The sequence below is a fragment of the Sceloporus occidentalis genome, unplaced genomic scaffold (assembly GCF_023333645.1).
Source record: "Sceloporus occidentalis isolate IW3139 unplaced genomic scaffold, rSceOcc1.0.p SCAF_9, whole genome shotgun sequence".
Taxonomy (NCBI): domain Eukaryota; kingdom Metazoa; phylum Chordata; class Lepidosauria; order Squamata; family Phrynosomatidae; genus Sceloporus; species Sceloporus occidentalis.
The window spans coordinates 44193759-44212864 of NW_028316989.1; the positions used below are offsets into that span (position 1 = coordinate 44193759).

The 19106-nt window shown below is 43.6% G+C and overlaps 1 protein-coding gene across 1 annotated transcript in view; it reads right to left on the minus strand.

Moving 5' to 3' along the window:
• LOC149307423 (A-kinase anchor protein 13-like) overlaps nt 1–10490 on the minus strand; it is a 183596-nt gene extending 173106 nt beyond the window's left edge. Inside the window, exon 1 of the mRNA XM_089539140.1 lies at nt 10245–10490. The gene's annotated coding sequence lies outside the window, so the exon portion shown is untranslated. The remainder of the gene's footprint in view (nt 1–10244) is intronic.
• Between the last annotated feature and the right edge of the window lie 8616 nt (nt 10491–19106).

Genomic DNA, 19106 nt, shown 5'->3' on the forward strand with positions numbered 1-19106 from the left:
ACAACTAGTGGCCTGCGCATTCTTACAAAAGCCCTCCCAGCTTCTGTGAACAAGGGATGAAGGAGTACATTTCAACTGTCTGGAGCCTCCAGGCCCAGATGAATGTGATCAAGCCTTGGCCATTCCTAGGAACTCCACTTCCACATGAAAAGCTTGTGGAAACATTAACTAGGTTGCTAAGCAGTCCCTCTCAAAACCTTGAAAGGGCACGAAGCTGCTTCAGTGGCACAGCGGGGACGAAGGGGGGCACATCCCACGTTAGTCACACAATAACTACCAACGCTATCATGAAGAAACTATTCAGAGAATGAAGAAAACGCTAGAATGGTTTTTTAAAGAAAGAAACTTATTAGCCAAGAGTTCTGGTGCATGCATGATGAGAAATCAAGTGCATTAAAATAACCCACCAGCATTGGAAATTGGAGGGTGTAATTTCACCGCACCTTCAACCTTGGACAGGAGGAGATGCCTCTCTTCTGCAAAGGTGCTGTTAGAGGAGCACAGATATGCGGATCTGAGTAGAGACCTTGCTTTTTCTTTAAAATATTACACTTTCTGGGCCTTATGATGGCCATGTTGTGCCTTCAAATCTCACAGAGCAAGGCAAGCAAGGGATGTAGATCACTGGGGAAACCACATGCTTAAAATGCAGGAAATGTTCAGGTTCAATCCTTGATATTTCCAGAAAGGTTGGGAAATAACCCTTTCTTAAACTGTGGAGCATCACCATCAGTGAAATATAGACCTGCTTCTAAGACTACTGGTTTACCTAATGCTGGTAACATGTGTGTATAGCTTCTTGTGTTACAAGTTGCTATAGAAGACTTCAAGCCCTCCATGCCTTTTTGGATAACAGAAAAATCATTTGGGGTTGTTGTGTGCCTTCAGGTCATTTCTGACTTATGACAACCCTATCTTGTGACAACCCAAGGCTATCACAGGGTTTGCTTGGCAAAATTTGTTCCTAGGGGGTTTGCCCTTGCCTTCCTCTGAGGCTGAGAGAGTGTGACTTGCCCAAGCAAGGATTCATCTCCTGGAGTTCAGTCCTCAAACCACCATACCATGATCGTTCTTACGTTTGGGGCTACAGTTCCCATAATGCTCTACAGGATTATGGAAATTAAGAGTTTAAAATGCAAATTTCCCAAGCTCTGCCACCCAGTTTGACACAAACACAAACAATGCAAAGCATATGCTAAGATGCACGCATAGGTGCATCCTAGCATAGTTTTAAGATGCATAGTTTTTAAAGTGCCACAGGTCACTTTCACACTGTTGGAATTGCCTATTCCATATCCCCCCCCCAAAAAAAATTTAAAAAACAAGAGATGATCCATTATTTCATTAGGAGTGGGTTTTCCAAAAACGGGTACAAAGGTGTGCATATTTTAGAAGTGGGCATGTCCTCTAGCGACGTGTCCATGCTGAGTGTGTTCCCAGCTGAGAAACTGTTTTTGCTGGAATACAGCCAGTAGATTTCTTATCACTAACTAAAGGAACACTGAGGTGATGTTTATGGCCTCCTAAAGCCGCATAAAGGTTAACTCCATGGGAGGAACACAGCTAAGAAAAGGTATGGTTTTAATAAAAGTGACAGGTTCGGAAAGGGTGTGCTCGAACCTCTTAAGAAAAGTGTGGTAGGTCAGCCTTCAAAAAACAGTAGCCTTGCAATAAGACAAAGTTTTATTACCTGCCATGGTAATGAAGAGGTTTACCTGCAATGAGCATGAAGGGTTGTACTGTGTGCATATGCATGTGCCTTCAAGCCACCTGTTAAGCTATGGCAATAGCACAAATTTCATAGAGATCATGTAGCACCTTTCAGTCTCAATAGGCTAAGACACTCAAAAAGTCCAGGAAAACCCAGGTTAAGAGAACCAACAAAGACAAGACAGAAAGACCAGGGGGGGAAATATCAGATTCAACCACCTGTGATGCTGACCAAGGGAAAACACTGAGCCTAACCTACTGCACATAATTGGTATTAGTATAAAAACAGGGCTGTGAGTTGAAGTCATTGAGTTGGAAACAATTTTGGGTGGAGAGTAGGAGTCAGAGTCGGCAGAATCGTACTGACTCCAAATCCATAAATCAAAACCTATAACGATATATGGTACATATCTAATTTTACCCTTCTGTTCTTTATTTTTATTTTAATCAAATAAATATATATTTACGCTCCATCGATCTAAGTCGTCTGATGATTCACATAGTGGTGATGAAATGCCTCACACTCTCATTTTACTACAGTCAATTTCTTATTACTAATTAATATACATTTGCTGTTTAGGAAGGAGCCAGAGCCAGGCAGTAAATAAAACAGAGGAGTCAGTTAAAGGTATGCCCTACTGATTCCACAGCCCTGATAAAAAGAGAGAGGGAATTGGATCCCAATCTGGAACTTCTTGAAGGAAGGAAGGAAGGAAGGAAGGAAGGAAGGAAGGAAGGAAGGAAGGTAGGTAGGTGTGAGTATTAATTGGCCATTTTCTTAGTGGTTGACCTTCCTTGTCAGGTTTACTTTTTGGAGCACAGCGGGCCCTTTGTATCCACAGATTCTTTACCCACAGATTCCACCATCTACAGTTTGATAATATTTTTTTAAAGATTACAATTTCCAAAAGGTAAACTTTCATTTTGCCATTTTATATAAGGAACATCATTTTACTAGCCCATTGGAGAGAATTCAAAGAGATAGCCATGTTAGTCTGTAGAATCAGTACATGGAGAGATCTTGTAGCACCTTTGAGACTAACTGAAAGAAAGAAATTGACAGCATGAGCTTTCATAGACTTCTGTCTACTTCCAGATGCACCTGAGGAAGTAGACGGAAGTCTACAAAAGCTCATGCTGCCAATTTCTTTCTTTCAGTTAGTCTCAAAGGTGCTATAAGATCTCTCTACATACTTACTACCCCATTGAGCATCCATGGATTCTGGTATCCACAAGGGGTCCTGGAACCAAACCCCAGCAGATACCAAAAGCCCACTATGATAACGATAACAACAACAACAACAACAACTCATTGTATATAATGGGACTTGCGCATCCATGGATTTTGATATCCACAAGGGGTCCTGGACCCAAAACCCAGTGGATACCAAGGGCCCACTGTATTCCAAAAGAACTGATGAATACACTTGGATTAGAGCTACATGCTCTGATTCCTTTACTTTCCTCTGTAACAACAACTAGATCAGTCAGTGTAGCCTCTGAGAAGGAAGACATAAAAGCTTTTGGGGGCCCATGGCTAAGAAGCTAACTCTTCAGGTTGCTAACAAAGGTTTACTGAAACCAAAACAGAGCAATGTGCAGCACAGAGCAGATTAACTCTGCTGGTGGACAGAGAGAGTGGCTGCAGGGGATTTGCAAGAACCACTCCCAATGCAACAGGGTACAAGTTAACTCTTTGTTTTCAAGTTTTCAGTGACTCAGCCTGACTCTTTCAACAGAAACCTCCAAGGACTGTACTCTTTGGGATTGCTACAGTGAGATGCAACATGACAAATGAAAAAGGGCAAGACAGACATCCTTGCATTTTGGGAGCCTTCTTCTAGGAGTTTATAGAGGATTCAAAATGCTTTTGTTTCCTTACGCAAGGCTTAGTGGACCTGGTGGTTTTATTTCACATATGCGTACTGTTAGTTTTGAATCAAAGGTTTCGACACATTCTTCTTTTTGTGGCATAGCTACCCTCTTTCTGTTTTTCCATGCTTATTCCTGACTCTGGTACCAATTTTTTTATTAACAAAGTAATGTCCAGGAGCATAACTACTTCCTTAACGGAGGCATACTGAAATCCGCAAACAGTGATACCTTCATTGGCCAACCAAAATGCACACAATGCATGTTGCAATCTTTCAAAGCTCCACCGGCGTCTTCATCAGGCAAAGATGTTAAAAATCATAACATCTTTGCCGGAAGAAGAAGCCAGTAGAGCTTTGAAAGCTTGTGTCATGTATTTTGTGCATTTTGGTCGGCCAATAGAAGTACCACTGTTTGTGGATTTTGGATGATATTGTACTTTGCCACACAGCCAACACATGTACCCATGGATATGTTTTCTGAGCCATACTGGTATCAGTTAGCATCTAGAACAGTGGTTCCCAACCTTCCTAATGCCGCGACCCATTAATACATTTCTTTATGTTGTGATGACCCCCAACCATGAAATTATTTTCATTGCTACTTCATAACTGTAATTAAATAGGTGTTTTCCAATGGTCTACTCTTAGGTGACCCCCATGAAAGGTCCTTCGACCCCCAAAGGGGTCCCAACCCACAGGTTGGGAACCACTGATCTAGAACAAGGCATCAGGTCAACTGACTGATGGTATGAGACAATAATGTAGTTCTTGTGCAGTGAGCACAATCAGAGTCATTTGCAGAGAGCTACAAAAGTCTTCAACTGAAATGAACAGGAACTGGGCAATTCTTTAAACAATTACTTTGGCATTTAAGTGCGAATGCATTTCCCTGTTTCCCACAGTGAGCTTTCGAACCCATATCCCCTAAATCTGCCTCTCCCAAGCTGGGGTGCATCTACCAATGGTTTCCAAACTTTGGTCCTCCAGATGTTTGGGGCTTCCACATCCAAAATTCCTGACAGCTGGCAAAGCTGGCTGGGATTTCAGAGAGTTGAAGGCCAAAACACCTGGAGGACTAAAGTTTGGGAATCACTACATTGTAGAAACAACACAGTTGGACACCACTTTAAGTGCTGTAGCTCCATCCTATGGAATCCTGGGATTTGTATTTTTGCAAGGTCGATAGCTCCTCCTGACAAAAGGTGTTGATACTTCACAAAATTACACATTCCAGTATTCTGTAGGATGGAGCCATGGTAGTTAAAATGGTGTCAACCTACAAACAGTGTAGATGCACCCCTCTTGTCATCCAGCTCTTTCAGGGATTACAACACCCATCTTTCTGACAGCACTGGCTCAAGATAGTAAGAGTTACAGCACAAGACACAACATCCAATAACTTTTGCCATCTTGAGCACACTGTAATATTGCTTGGTCCCATGTGTCCCAGTTTTCATATGTGAAACGTTGTGCTTCTCCCTCCCATTGTACACTTTGCGCAACAGCTGCAGGATTCTAAACTAGAGATTAGCAACTGGAAGCCCACAGGCTAAATCTGGCTGCAAGAAGAATTAAGCCTATAAATTCTCTTCTCCGTTTGCTGTCTTTTTTGTCCATCGAGGCAAAAGAAATACAGACAAGCTTGCATCTGAAGCACCGTAATTTTCTAATGGAAATATATCCAGGGCTAACCGTGTTGGCCATTTAACAAAATACAGTTAACATCCAAAATCCACAAAACTGTGATACTTTGATGCAGCTGACCAAAATGCACAAAGTGCATCATGTATTTTGTGCACTTTGTTTGGGTAAATAAAGGTATGGCTGTTTTGTGGATTTTGGATGTTATTGTACTTAACTTTGTAATGGATAACTTTACCAGGAAGAGTTTCAAGGCATGAGGTTTCCCCTCCCCATTTCAAAATAAACGTTGAAGGCCATCTTCCACCATCCAAACCTACCCAAGTTTTGAGACCTTCAGTGAAGACCATACATCTAGACCACAGAATTAATGCAGGTTGGCGCGACTTTAACTGCCATGGCTGAATGCTATGGCATTCTGGGATTTGCAGATTTGTGAGCTCTTTTACCTTTTAAGGAGTCAGCATGGTCAAAGTTGGAGTATGACACCAGAGACCAGGGTCTGAATCCCCCATTTAGCCATAGAAACCTTGAGCAAATCACAGAGTTTCAGCCTCAAGAAATCCCTATCTTTGGGTCACCATACGTTGGAAATGAGTTGAAGGCATGCAACAATGACAACATGCCTTTTAGGTAGAGAGACTATTGGTTAAATATAAACATTAAAAATACTATATCTGGATCATTGTTTCTCACTCACTCATGCACCAACACAAATAACTCAGGTGGCACAAAACATATAACACAAAACCAATGTATATATTATAGAGAAAGAGCAAAATGTTCACAGTTCCAAAAAGCAGACCACTTGCACAATGATACCCATACTCTTACAAGAACTGATTTGCAAATATCCATTGCCCCCAAGACACAAGACTTAATACAAAGACAAGACCTGATGCAAAGACCTCAAACACTCCATTGCCATTGTTATCTCTTTCAGACCTTCTTTTCCAAGTTTCATGGCTAGAGGGTGAATTGCAGGCAATGAACACTTGCTCATGATTGTTGTTAAAACCACAATACCTGAAACCAACCTAGCAAATCAACATCTTGACATGCCTGAGGTTACATGATACTGTGGGCCAGTGCAATGCTAGAAGTCTAAGTACCACGAAGGCACCAGATCCCATCTGACCTTGGAAGCTAAGCAGTGTCAGCTCTGATTAGTACTTGGAAGGAAGACCGCCAATGAATATCAGGTGCTCTGGGCTATATTTCAGAGGAAAGGACTGGTTAAGCCACCTCTGAGGACACTTTGCCTAAGAAAACCTTATGAAATCCATGGGGTCAAGAGGTGGCAGGGGACTTGCTCCCTAGTATTGTAGTCCAACACTCAAACCATCTACTTACAATGCTAGAGTCCAGATTTATCTCAACTAATCCAAAACCCACTTACTGGAGAGAAATCTACACTGTACCCAGCAAAACTTACTACTCAACAAGCATGCACAGGGTTGTACCATTTCAACATGACTCACTATTTCACACCATCACAGCAAAACTGTTGAGCAAACGGACGTGATTTGCTTTTTCCTCATGTGAAATGGCTGGATAAAAAAAAATGGCTGAGAACCAATGTGTGATTCAGCATAGTATTCCTCCTCCTTCCAAATTTCCATCCTAAACCATCCTCCAAATTCTAGACTGTGAGCAAAAGGCATGGATTCTCTTGTGGCAAAGTGAACAAACACAACAAAGGAAGACAGAGGAAACAGCCACTTCACCCTCAGATGAAGAAGTAAAAACACACAACAGCGGCACTTGTATTGTGTTGTGCATACAAAACATTCAGGAACAGTTTTACAAACAATGTCAATATACCGCTGAGATGCAGAATATTAACTTCTTTGCTAGCATACTGTTGCTTCCAACTACCTACACACTGGTGGTTTTTATTACACAGATGTACATACTCTCTGTTCCAAAGATGTGCCCATGGAAGCCTTATTATAAATTTAATCAAGAGATTTCTTACTTACTTTCTTAGTATACATTTAATCAGGAAATTTTTCTCCAACATTTCACAGATGAAAACCAGGACACACGGGGCCAAGCCACACTGCAGTGCGCTCAAGGTGGCAAAAGTTATTGATGAGGAAGAATAGACAAACCAGGAGATTTCAGTTTGCTTTTGTCTGAGTCTTTTGGGATTGTCGGAGTGGCAAAGTGGGTTGAGCGATGGAGACCAGGGTTCGAATCCCGGCTCAGCTTTGCAAACCCACTGGTTGACCTTGGGCAAGTCACACTCTCTCGGCATCAGAGGATGGCAATGGCAAACCCCCATCTGAAGAAACTTGCCATGCCAGGTTCACCGCCTTAGGGTTGCCATAAGTCGGAAATGACCTGAAGACACACAACAACTGGGGATGGCAAAGTGTTGCCACCTCCTCTCCCTGCATCTGTACTTTCAACAACAAAATGAAAGTAAGGTGAGGACAAAAGGGGAAGTGAGAGAAGAGAGAAACTGGAACAATTTAGATGCAAAAAGTGTGGCTGGCAAACCTCTTGCCTAGAAGATGTATTTTTCTATTAGCAGAACCCCCCAGTCTGTTAACCAGAGCCTAGGCAAAATGTTCAGGATTGGGAGGGCATAGGAAGTGCATACTCTTAGAATTAAAGAACCAGGGTGCCATTGAGCACATGCACAACCTACAATGTGTCACACACCACCAATAAGTGCACAATCCTATTGCACAAATCCAGTCCTGGTACTTCCGACCCATGTATTTTTCAATATCGGCCTCCTCATTCAGGCTGCATCCGCACTGCAGAAATAATCCAGTTTGACACCACTTTAAGTGCTATGTCTCAATGCTATGGGATTCTGGGATTTGTAGCTTGTTGTGGCACCAGAAGTTTTTAAGTGCCATGTCTCAATGCTATGGGATTCTGGGATTTGTAGTCTGTTGTAGCACCAGAGGATCTGTTCTTCCTTATCAGTAACAAACCCCAGAATTCCATAGCACTGAGCCATGGCACTTAAAGTGGAGTCAAACCAGATTATTTTTGCAGTGTGGATGCAGATTTAGAGTGGGAAGAAAATCCTCTTTGTTCTAACAGTTTTCAGACCAGGATAAACTGGTGATGTACTAGAAAAAATACTGGGAGTTCAACTAATCCATCATGCTCTCCCTTTTGCCCATCCCTGCTACCTGCAATGATAGCCATAATTTAAAACTGAAACCATTCGTAGTTTACAAGTTGTAGATTACATCAACCCTGGAACCAGGTGGGGAGGTTTAAAAGGGTCCAAAGTCAAGCAGATTCAACTGGACACATGTCAGTTTGTTCTTCCTCCTCTTGCAACAGTTGCATTCCTGTTTCTTTTTGAAGACTTGCAGATCCTTCTCCCCATGAAAAAGGACTGCCTGAGAAGCTCTGGGGATGAAGTTACAATGTTGCATGTTTAATGAAGCCCTGGAGGCCCCAATGTTACAAAACACTAAGTAGATAGATACTAGCTGTAGCAAACTATACAAAACACAATCTCTGGGAGATACAGTAACTCTGAGCCAGAGTGGTGTGGTGGTTTGAGTGTCCAGGATCTCCACTCAGCCATCCAAACCCACTGGCTGACCTTAGGCAAGTCACACTCTCTCAGCCTAAGGGTCTATGGCAAACCCCTCCTGGACAAACCCTGCCAAGAAAACCCTAGGATAGTCTTGCTAATGTAGCTGACAAGGGTTGGGCTTTAAAATTCTGTGCAAAGTGTATAGAATTTTTAATATCGGTCCAAAACACACTGCAGAAATAATCTAGTTTTAGCTGCCCACATTACAACCAAGGACAGTATGATCCCATCCCAGATCCACAATACAGTGATACCCATAATGTGCCAACCCTTAATATACATATACATATACATACATACATACATACATACACACACACACCCCACAAAGATCAGACAGGCAAAAGGTTTTTGAAGACTTTCCTCCAAATGTTCCTCTCCAGGGACCATCTTTGCAATATTTCACTTTTTAAAACTAACTTCTCCTTGTGAAGGGTGCATTTTAAAGCCCCTCTCCACCACTACTCCAAACAACCTGGTGTGTGTGTGTGTAGGCAGACAGACACACATACACCCTCCCCAGGTTGCTTGCGGGTATTTGGTGTGTGTATATATATATATATACACACACACACACACACACACACACACCAAAGATCAGAGTTTTAGAAGGAAAGGGGGGCACACACAAAGTCTGGCCCCTTCCAGACTTTGTGCCCCCCACTCTTTCTTTACCACCCCCCTCTCTTTTTCCTCCAATGTTCCTCCACTATTCTTCTCCAAGGAATCAACTTTGCAACATTTAAACTTTTTAAAACAAACTTCTACTTTGGAATGCACCCAAACAACCTGGAGTTTGTGTATGTATGTATGTATATACACACACACACACAAAACACACACATATACATCAAAGACCAGAAAGGCAAAGGGTTTTTGAAAGAAGGGGGGGACACATACACACAAAGCCTGGCCCCTTTCACTTTGTGGGTCTCCCCCCCACTCTTTCTTTACCCCCCTCTTTTTCCTCCAATATCCCTCTCCAAGGAGCCATTTTTGCAACATTGAAAGTTTGGAAACAAAGTTTGAAAGTTTGAAAACAAACTTCTCCTTTGGAAGAGGGGTGCATTTTAAAGCCCCCATTCCTCTCCAAATTCCCCCAAACAACACAGGCCCCCTCCTTCCCTCCTTTTGGCTACTACTAGCCTTTTCCAGACCCCCCCCCCTTCAACCATTTCCATGCGCAATGCTTTCCCACCGACGTGTTGAAAATCTTAAGTCTTCAAGTCTCCTTGGGATCTGTAGTTCTTCTTTTAAAGCAAGTGAGGGGGGAGGACTTTTTTGGAGGGGGGCTTGGAGGCCCGATCCTGGACCCAGGGCCCGATCCTGGGGCCAAGTCTCCAAGGACTTGGAGCCTGCCACCAAGTTTGCCAAGTTTTTTTCCTCCAAAAGGAGAAGAAAGAAAGAAGAGAAGAGAAGACAAAGCTTTGTTCCTCTAAACTCACCAAGATGGTTCTGGGAGTCCCTGGCTCTCCTCCAGCTTTCTCTCCAGGGCTCTAGAACTGGCAGAAATGACAACCTTTTGGGGCAATGGAAATGGCCGCTGCCACGGATTGCTGCGGCGTGGTTGCAACTCTGCTTCTTCTCCTCTGGCGCCTGCGTGGAAAGCCCCACTGATCCGAGTGGGACTGGAGCCAAAGTAAAAGCCTTGCTGCAAGAGAGGGAGCCTTTCTATTGCTTCTCTTCTCCTTTCTTTTCTTTTCCTTTCTTTTTCTCTCCTCCCTCTTTTCTCAATGGGCTCCACCACTGCCACCTGTTGGGCCAGCAGCTCCAGGCAACTGGGAGACAAAGAGCAGCCTGGCTGGCTGGGATCTTTAGCACTGGGGGGGGGGGATTGGTCCTCCTTTTCCAGGACATGTCCTCCATTTCACCCTTCTGCCCAAGAAGGATGTTCCAATGCTCTCTCTTTTGAGCAGGGCTCAGAAGCATGGGTCTAAAGTTCTAGGAGTGTTTGGAGCTTTTGCAGAATTTGAAGATATAGCCATGTTAGTCTGTGGGGTCAGCATGTGGAGAGATCTTGTAGCACTCTTTGAGACTCACTGAAAGAAAGAGGTTGGCAGCAGGAGCTTTCCTAGGCTTCAGTCTGCTTCCTAAGATGCATTTTATGTAATGTAATGCAATGTCCAAATGTATGTAGAGAGACCTTGTAGCATCTTGGAGACTCACTGAAAGAAAGGAGTTGGCGGCATGAGCTTTCCTGGACTTCGGTCTGCTTCCTCAGATGCATTTTCCTTGGATTAAATTTGAGCCTCTTCTATTTATTTAGAGTATTTATGCCCCGCTCTTCAGCCACAAAGGCTTTCAGAGCGATTTACAAATGGTTAATACTTCTAGTAGGAATTATCAACAGGATTCGGGCATTTTATTTCAGGATGTACAGAGAGACCTTGGAGCCTCACTGAAAGAAAGGAGTTGGCAGCATGCGCTCGCTTTCTCCTAGACCACAGTCTGCTTCCTCAGATGCATTTTCCCTGGATTAAATTTGAGCCTCTTCTAGTTGGAATTACCAACAGGATTCAGGCATTTCGGTCCAATTCAGGATGGAGAGAGATCTTGGAGCACTTTGGAGACCCATTGAAATTGCTAATCTAAATACGGCAACCTTATTGGAGAATTTGGTAAATGGCTTGCAAAAAAGGAAGAAAGAAGGTCTGCATTCCCAAATGGTGACTGATCTATTGAATTTAGCTTGGAAAACCTATCAGTTTTTGCAGCCTGGAATGGGAAAGAACTGGGCTCTTGAGATCCCAAGGAGCCTGGTCCTAAATCAGTTTTTATAGGGTGGATGCTTCTGTCTATCGCCGGCATTTCACCTTGAGTTTCTGCCTTGCGTCTGACCTTTTTCCAGTTTATCCAGCTGCTCTCCTAATCTATCTTAATTGTTTATAATATCACATTTCTGGGCCAGAGTGAAAGGCGCAGACCTAGTTGGCTTTGCTAACTTCCAGATACATTTTCCCTTTGCATAGACGGTATTCCAACTGCCCTGCCTTAATATATCACTTTGGGACAATCCAAACCAGGATTCTTTCTCAGACAGGCCAGCTGGTGCAATTCTAGGGAGTTATAATAATAACATTCCCACCTTCCTAACTTAACTAGTGGGAGTAACATCAGAGTAGTAGTCAGTATGTGAAAGGTAGTGTTTCCCAACATGTTGCTCCCATTGTAACCCCATCTTGCAGGAAAGAAATGCATTGTTGCCCTCCATTTTCTCTCCTTCTATAATGCAGTTTGCAGTCATTATTCGTTGGAGGAGAATTAACTTTTACCCATAGCTACATTGCTGCAGTACTGTAAACAACAACAACAACAACAACAACAACAATAATAATAATTAAATTTAGGGTTGCCAAGGTGAAAAGTGGCTGCCACAGATGCTGGCGAAACATCAGGAATAAACTCTTCTAGAACATGGCCACATAGCCCCAAAAAAACCCACAAAATGCTGTAACTTGAAGGCACGCAACAACAAAAACTGGCATCTAGCTGAGCTGTTGTTCACAGTCTGTCGACTTTTGCCATCTTGTGGTGTTTTCCTGCAATTACCTGATGCAACACAACCCACTTCTCAGTGAATCAGGAACAGTGTGGGGGGCATTCACACTTCACAGTCATAGTGCTATTGTTCCACTTTAACTGCCGTGGTTCCATCCTACAGACTCCTGGGGTGTAGAGGCCCCTCTGTACTACTATCCCAGGGGTTAGGTTAACCCTAAACACACATGTTTCTGGCTGGTTTTGGAAGCTAGGCAGGGCCAGCCCTAGTTATTTTAAACAGAGGCTGGATGGGCATCTATCGGGAGTGCCCTGATTCTGTATTCCTGCATGGCAGAATGGGGTTGGATTGGATGGCCCTTGGGGGGGTGTCTCTTCCAATTCTATGATTTTATCTAGGAAGCATTTAGAATTCTCTGCCAGAGACTTCTCGTTCCATACTAGTCCCAGGATTCCATAGGATTAAGTAACGGGAATTAAAGTGGAATAATAGCACTATAACTATACAGTGTGAATGGGGTCCAGATTAGGCAAAATGATGCAGCAGATTGTGAGTGTCATGCAAGGGCAGCAGAAACAGAGTTTGTGTGTGTGTGCATTTTCTAAAACAGTGATGGCGAGCCTATGGCACTCATGCCAGAGGTGGCACTCAGAGCCCTCTCTGTGGGCACATGTGCCGTCGCCACAGCACAGAGTTTGCCAGAGTTTGTTACTAGAAAGCCAGAGGGACATGGCACTTTGCAATAAATAAGTGGGCTTTGGGTTGCAGTTTGGGCATTTGGCCTCTGAAAGGTTCACCATCACTGTTCTAAAACATGAATGGTTGTTGTGAGATATATATTTATTTATTGCGTCCTATGCCAGAATTAGAGGGGCAGCATCGTCTGATGTTTTGAGTGTTGGACTGCAAAACTGGAGACCAGGGTTCAATTCACAGCTTAGCCATGAAAGCCACTGCATGACCTTGGGCAAATCACACTCTCTCAGCCTCCAGGGAAGCCCATGGCAAGCCTCCTCTGAACAAAGCATGCCAAGAAAGCCCCACGAGAGGTTCCCCTTAGGGTCACCATAAATTGGAAATGGCTTGAAGGTACACAACAACAAAAACAACAATGGGAATGTCATTATTTGGCTATTTCTGGATAGAATGTATCTTTATTCGGTTGAAAGGCAGGACACCTTTTTTCTTGACCTCGGGCAGCAGAATGTGTTGGGACAACCCTCCTGCAAATGCCTTTAAGGCCAAATACATATATATGCTAAGTAAGGTCAACCCTGGTTATTAATTAGATGGGAGACCGCCAACAAAGAGCAGGTGCTGCAGGCTGTATTTCAGAGAAAGGAACTGGCAAAGCCACCTCTGAGTATTAATATAAGAAAACTCTATGAAATCCATGGGGCTGCCACAAATCGAAAGGCAATGTGAAGGCACATACACAGGAGGGTGATATAGTTGAGTGTTGGACTAGGACTTTGGGAGACTAGGGTTCAAATCCTCACTCGGTCATGAAAACCCACTGCCAAATCATGCTCACTCAGCCTCAGCTGAAAAACTCCTCTGAACAAATCTTACCAGGAAACCCTCATCTTAGGAAAAGAAAAGACTTGAAGGTACAAAACTATAAGAACAAAGAAATATGGCTGATATATCTCCATGAGGTCAACCAATGGGTTTCATGGCAGAGCTGGGAATCAAACCCTGGTCTCCAGAGTCATAGTCCAAGATTCAATCCACTAAACTACTGGTCCTCTGGGTGTTTTGGACTTCAGCTCCCAGAAGCCCTAGCTGTTTTGGAGCTGAAGTCAAAAACACCTGGAGGACCAAAGTTTAGGGACCACTACAAACCATGCTGGCTCCCAACCTATCATGGGGATTTCTTGAATATGTTCAGATGCAGTGTCCATCCACAACACATTGCCTTGTCTGATGATGTAGGATATGTCCATATGCATGATGCGTGCAGACAATAACAACAGCCACCACTCCATAACTTTGGATTATTGCTCCCTGAATCCCCTGGGAGAGCATTCTGAAACTTGTAGGTCAAAAAAGTTAACTTTTTCAGGCTTTCCAACCTTACATGGCCCATCCTATGCCCAGTCCCACAGGACTACAGACTCAATTCTGTATCCCTATCCATGGCATTGAACCCTGTTTAGTTCTGTGGAACTTTCTTCTGAACAAGTTACAGTGTTTTCGTGCTATTTTGCAAAGGGATCTGATCTTGGAAGCTAAGCAGGGTCAGTTCTGGTTAGTACTTGGATGGAAGACCACCGATGAATACCAGGCACTGTAGGCTATATTTCAGAGGCGGAAACAAGCAAAACCATCTCTGAGTATTCCTTGCTTAAGAAAACTGTAGGAAAGCCATGGGGTCACCAGAAGTCAACAGGCAATTTGAAGGCACATACACACACACACAAAGCTTTTAGAAAACTCAGGAAGCAGAAGGCAAACATCTGTTTATTGTCCATTTCAACAACACAACTTGTGCATCCTAGCAACAACACAGACATTTCCAGGGGACAAATATACATCTGCTGGTTTATTTGTCTTCTGTGTCGCAATTTATACAACTTACCTCCTACAACGTTGGCTTAGCCAAATGTATCTATCTGAAATCGCTATTGGGATTCAATTTCGGGGCTTTTAAGTTGCTTTTAATGGTAACAGAGGAAGAAGCCAAGGGAAATCTCTGTCTGGAGCGACAGCCCTTCCCGTCCAGTCCAGTCCAGTCTCCGGTCCCAGAGGGCACATTTGTTTATAGCCTTTCAAAGCATAAGCCAAAGCTTTATTTCTCCTCCCTCTTTGAGATGAGTGCAAAGAGGAAGACAGGAGAGGAAACGAGTCGATAACAAACTGCAAGAGGAAGGGTTCTGAATCTTTCGAGCACTGAAAATAGGCTTTGCATTTTCAGTTTTCAACTTCCTCCCTTGAATTCTTGATATTAATCCAAACGTTGGCTACGGAAGCCATGCAACCAGTAGGGAGGAAAATGTAAAAATAATACCCGTTAAGCCTAACTTCGCGTTCCCATTTTGGATAGCAAGAACATGACTGCAGGTGCTTGGAGAGAATTGAATGGCCCTGTAGAAGATGTTGCACTGCAGCTCCCAGTATTCATCATCACTGGATATGCTGTCTGGGGCTGCTGGGAACTGCAGTTCAATATCTGGAGGATCTCAGCAGTCCCACCTCTGGTCTAGAGTCTAACTCTGACCTCTGCGCGAGACATGCTCCCAACCCAGACCTCTGCATGAGACACAGAAAGTCTTGATCCAATTGCAAGTTGGCACAAGGACCTCTTCCCTGCAGTGTACCCATCCCTGTCTTCAATCTCAAAAAGTTGGACATGGGTAGCTGAGCAGCATGAGAATGTGATGAAGATAGCAAAGGTTATTACTGAGGATGAGCACATAAGCTAAGAGAGGCGGCAGCAGTTTGCTTTTGCCTGAGCCTACAGGGAAAGGAAAGATCCTGCTCCCTGGCCTCTTCCTTCTTCCTGAGTTGTCGTTGTTGTTATGTGCTTTCAAGTCGCTTCTGACTTATGGTGACCCTAAGGCAAACCCTATCATGGGGTTTTCTTGGCAAGTTTCTTCAGAAGGGGTTTGCCATTGTCATCCTCTGAGGCTGAGAGTGTGTGACTTGCCCAACGTCACCCAGTGGTTTTCTGTGGTTGAGCCTGAATTCTAAGCTTGGTCTCCAGAATCATAATCCAACACTCAAACCACTACACCTCACTGGTTCTCTCCTGAGAGAAAACTACTTTTGCACATTGAAATAGGTTTGCAGCAATTGCAGTAAGCTGAAGAGGAGAGTGGAAAGTGGGAGGAAGAGTGAGAAACTGAGACATTTTAAAAGCAGCTGAAAAAGTGGGACAGCAGAGGATTAATCAGGACTTTCGCTGCCAAATTGGGACAGTTGAAGGGGTACAGAGTCTCTGTGTGTGATTGTGGCTGTCCACAACTAGAAACAAGATGATGGGGATCTTGTGGGTTTTCCCGCTCAGCCTATGCTTCTCCTGGAAATAACAGTAGGAATTCCCTTCACATGTGAACACCATATCAATTGAAATGGTGCGTGACACACACCATTTGACCCCTTAAGGTTGTCATAAATCAGAAACGACTTGAAGGCACACAACAACAACAACAACAACAACCAACAAGGGTAGCATAGTGGTTTGACCATTGGACTATGACTCTGGAGACCTGGGTCTGAATCCTGGCTTAGCCATGGAAACCCACTTGGTGAACTTGGGCAAGTCACACTCTCTCAGCCTTAGAGTATGGCAATGGCAAACTCTCTCTGACAAAATTTGCCAACAAAATCCCATGATATCAAAATCCCTTAGGGTTGCAATAAGTAAAAACTTGGAGACACAACAACAGCAACCAACAAGATCCCTTTTTAGATGGACCTCTGGTGCCATCAGGCAGGAGCTTCTCTGACATGCTTAAGCATAGCTTAAACATTGTTTTCTTCAAGTTCTTACTTCACCTTGGACATTTACAAACAGGGTTCCTCCTGTTCTGTTTCAACCAGCCCATGCGCACATGGCAGGCTGTACAGTAATAACCCCTGGGAGCTATAAAAATATCTCAGGAACAAAAAGCCATAGAAATCTCAAGCTTGTCCCTCTTCCCCCATAAAGCAGCATTTTACTCAACTTTGGTATTTTGTCTATGGGGCTACTGATGTATGTTTAGCCAGTCTGTTTATTTATTAATGGTATTTTAAATCACAGCCTTGCAGTCTCCGAAAAGACTGGTTTCCTCTTCTATTGAAAAGTAATGTTGATGTTGGCCTAGGACTATGTGATACGGTTTGTGTGGGGTCAGACGGTGAAGTTGGATGATGGTGCCCTTACTAGGAGAAGATAGAGTTTCTAACATTTACTTTTTGGGGACTACAGCTGCCTACCCTCCAATTGTCCAGATTTGCCAGGGACAGTCCCAATTAATCCTCTGTTGCTCCATTTTCCCAGTAGTTTCAGGCAAAAGCAAACCGCTGTATCCTCTCCTAACTACTTTGTTCTTCCTCAGTAATAACTTTTGTCATCTCGACCACACTCTGATGTTCCTTGCCCACATCTGTCCTGGTTTTCGCTGGTGAAATGTTAGGGTGTGCAATTCCCAGCACCATAGTGGTTGGGGGATTTTTTTAGAAATAATAATAATAATAATAATAATAATAATAATAATAATAATGTTGCACATAAAGAAGAATGTTCTATGCCCCCCAAAGCTAGACCACTGCTCCTAGATGTGGTGAAGATGAAGCTGTCACTAATGTGCTCTCATCCAATTTCCATCTTTGGAGGTCTTTAAACAGAGATTGAATGGTAACTTTCAGAATTGTTTCCGCTATTCCACTTGAACTGCTATGGCTACTTCCAGTGCAAATCTGGGATCTGCAGTTTAGGAAGGGGCCTTAAGGATTTTCAAGCAGAGAGCTCTCAGGCCTCCCTAAAATACAAACCCCAGAATTCGACAGGGAGCCACCATAGCAGTTCAAATGGAATAATAGTGCTATTAAGAATGTACTGTGACTTTACTCATTTTAAATTATACCTTGGAATCCAGGCCACATGATGCTCCAAATGGGCACTAGGTGGGCTAAAACTCAACAAAACCAAAGGTATAGCAACCTGTGCATTTGTGTGTGTGTGCCTTGATGTCACCTGTCGATTTATGGTGACCCCATGAATTTCACTCTACTTTTTTGATATTGGGTACCTTCAAGTTGTGGCGACATGTGGCGACACTACCCCAGGGTTTTCTTGGCAAGATGTTCAGATGGGGTTTACCATTCCCTTCCTCTAAGACTGAAAGAGTATGATTTGCCCAATGTCACCCAGTGTGTTTCCATGGCCAAGCCAAGATTTGAACCCTGGCCTCCCAGAGTTCACGTCCAACACACAAACCACTGAACAACCCTGGCTCTCAGGAGCAGACAAAATGCATCCATTCTTCCATATGTTTCCAGGCTGTAACTCTCATGAGACTTATCCAGTTTACCCTATAATGTAGAATGCCGGAAGGTGCCAACCAACAACATCTGGAGGGCCACATTTTGACCAGCCCTGCTCTATATAATGGTAGGTCTAGCCCAAGTTGTGCTTTTTGCTTGACTGTTCAATACAAGTTGCAAAGGTCACTTTGAATGCAATAAGCAGGAAAGCAATGCCACATGCATTTACCACACTGCTGAGCGACTATGGTGATTCTCCCTATTAAGGGTTAAACTGGAATCCTCTCAACCCAAGGCTTAACTTCTAAGCAGGTTTCAGTATTACTTCCTCTCTTTCTTTCTGCAAAGCTAGATGTTTTACTGGCTGCTGAAGCAGGGTTCGTTGCAGCTCTGCGCCTTCCTTATAAAGCACGGCCTCCCTGGAGATCTTTGCATTGCATGATGGTTTTGTGGCATATCTGGCTATGTCCTTACCACAGGACAACATACCTCCTGTGTAGCAGAGAGAGTCAAACAGCTGTATGAACTAGCTGGCTTTGCTACCAAGGGAGCAGAGAAAAGGCACTGTTAAAGAACATCTCCTTCTGAACACTGGCGTCGATTGGTGCCAAAATTCCACTGCTGGGAAAGGCAGTTGTGTGCCAGATTCCACACCCTGACCAAGAACCACGTGTTTCTACCATCATGTAAATGATTCATGCCTTCTTGGCATCTTTTCATAAAGTATGGGGAAAGGAGGTTTGTGGACATGGGCCAAACATTGTCAGTGCACCTGGCTGTGAATGCATGGAAACGGTGTCCTGTTGGATGCATCTTGGGCTTTTAAACCACCTCC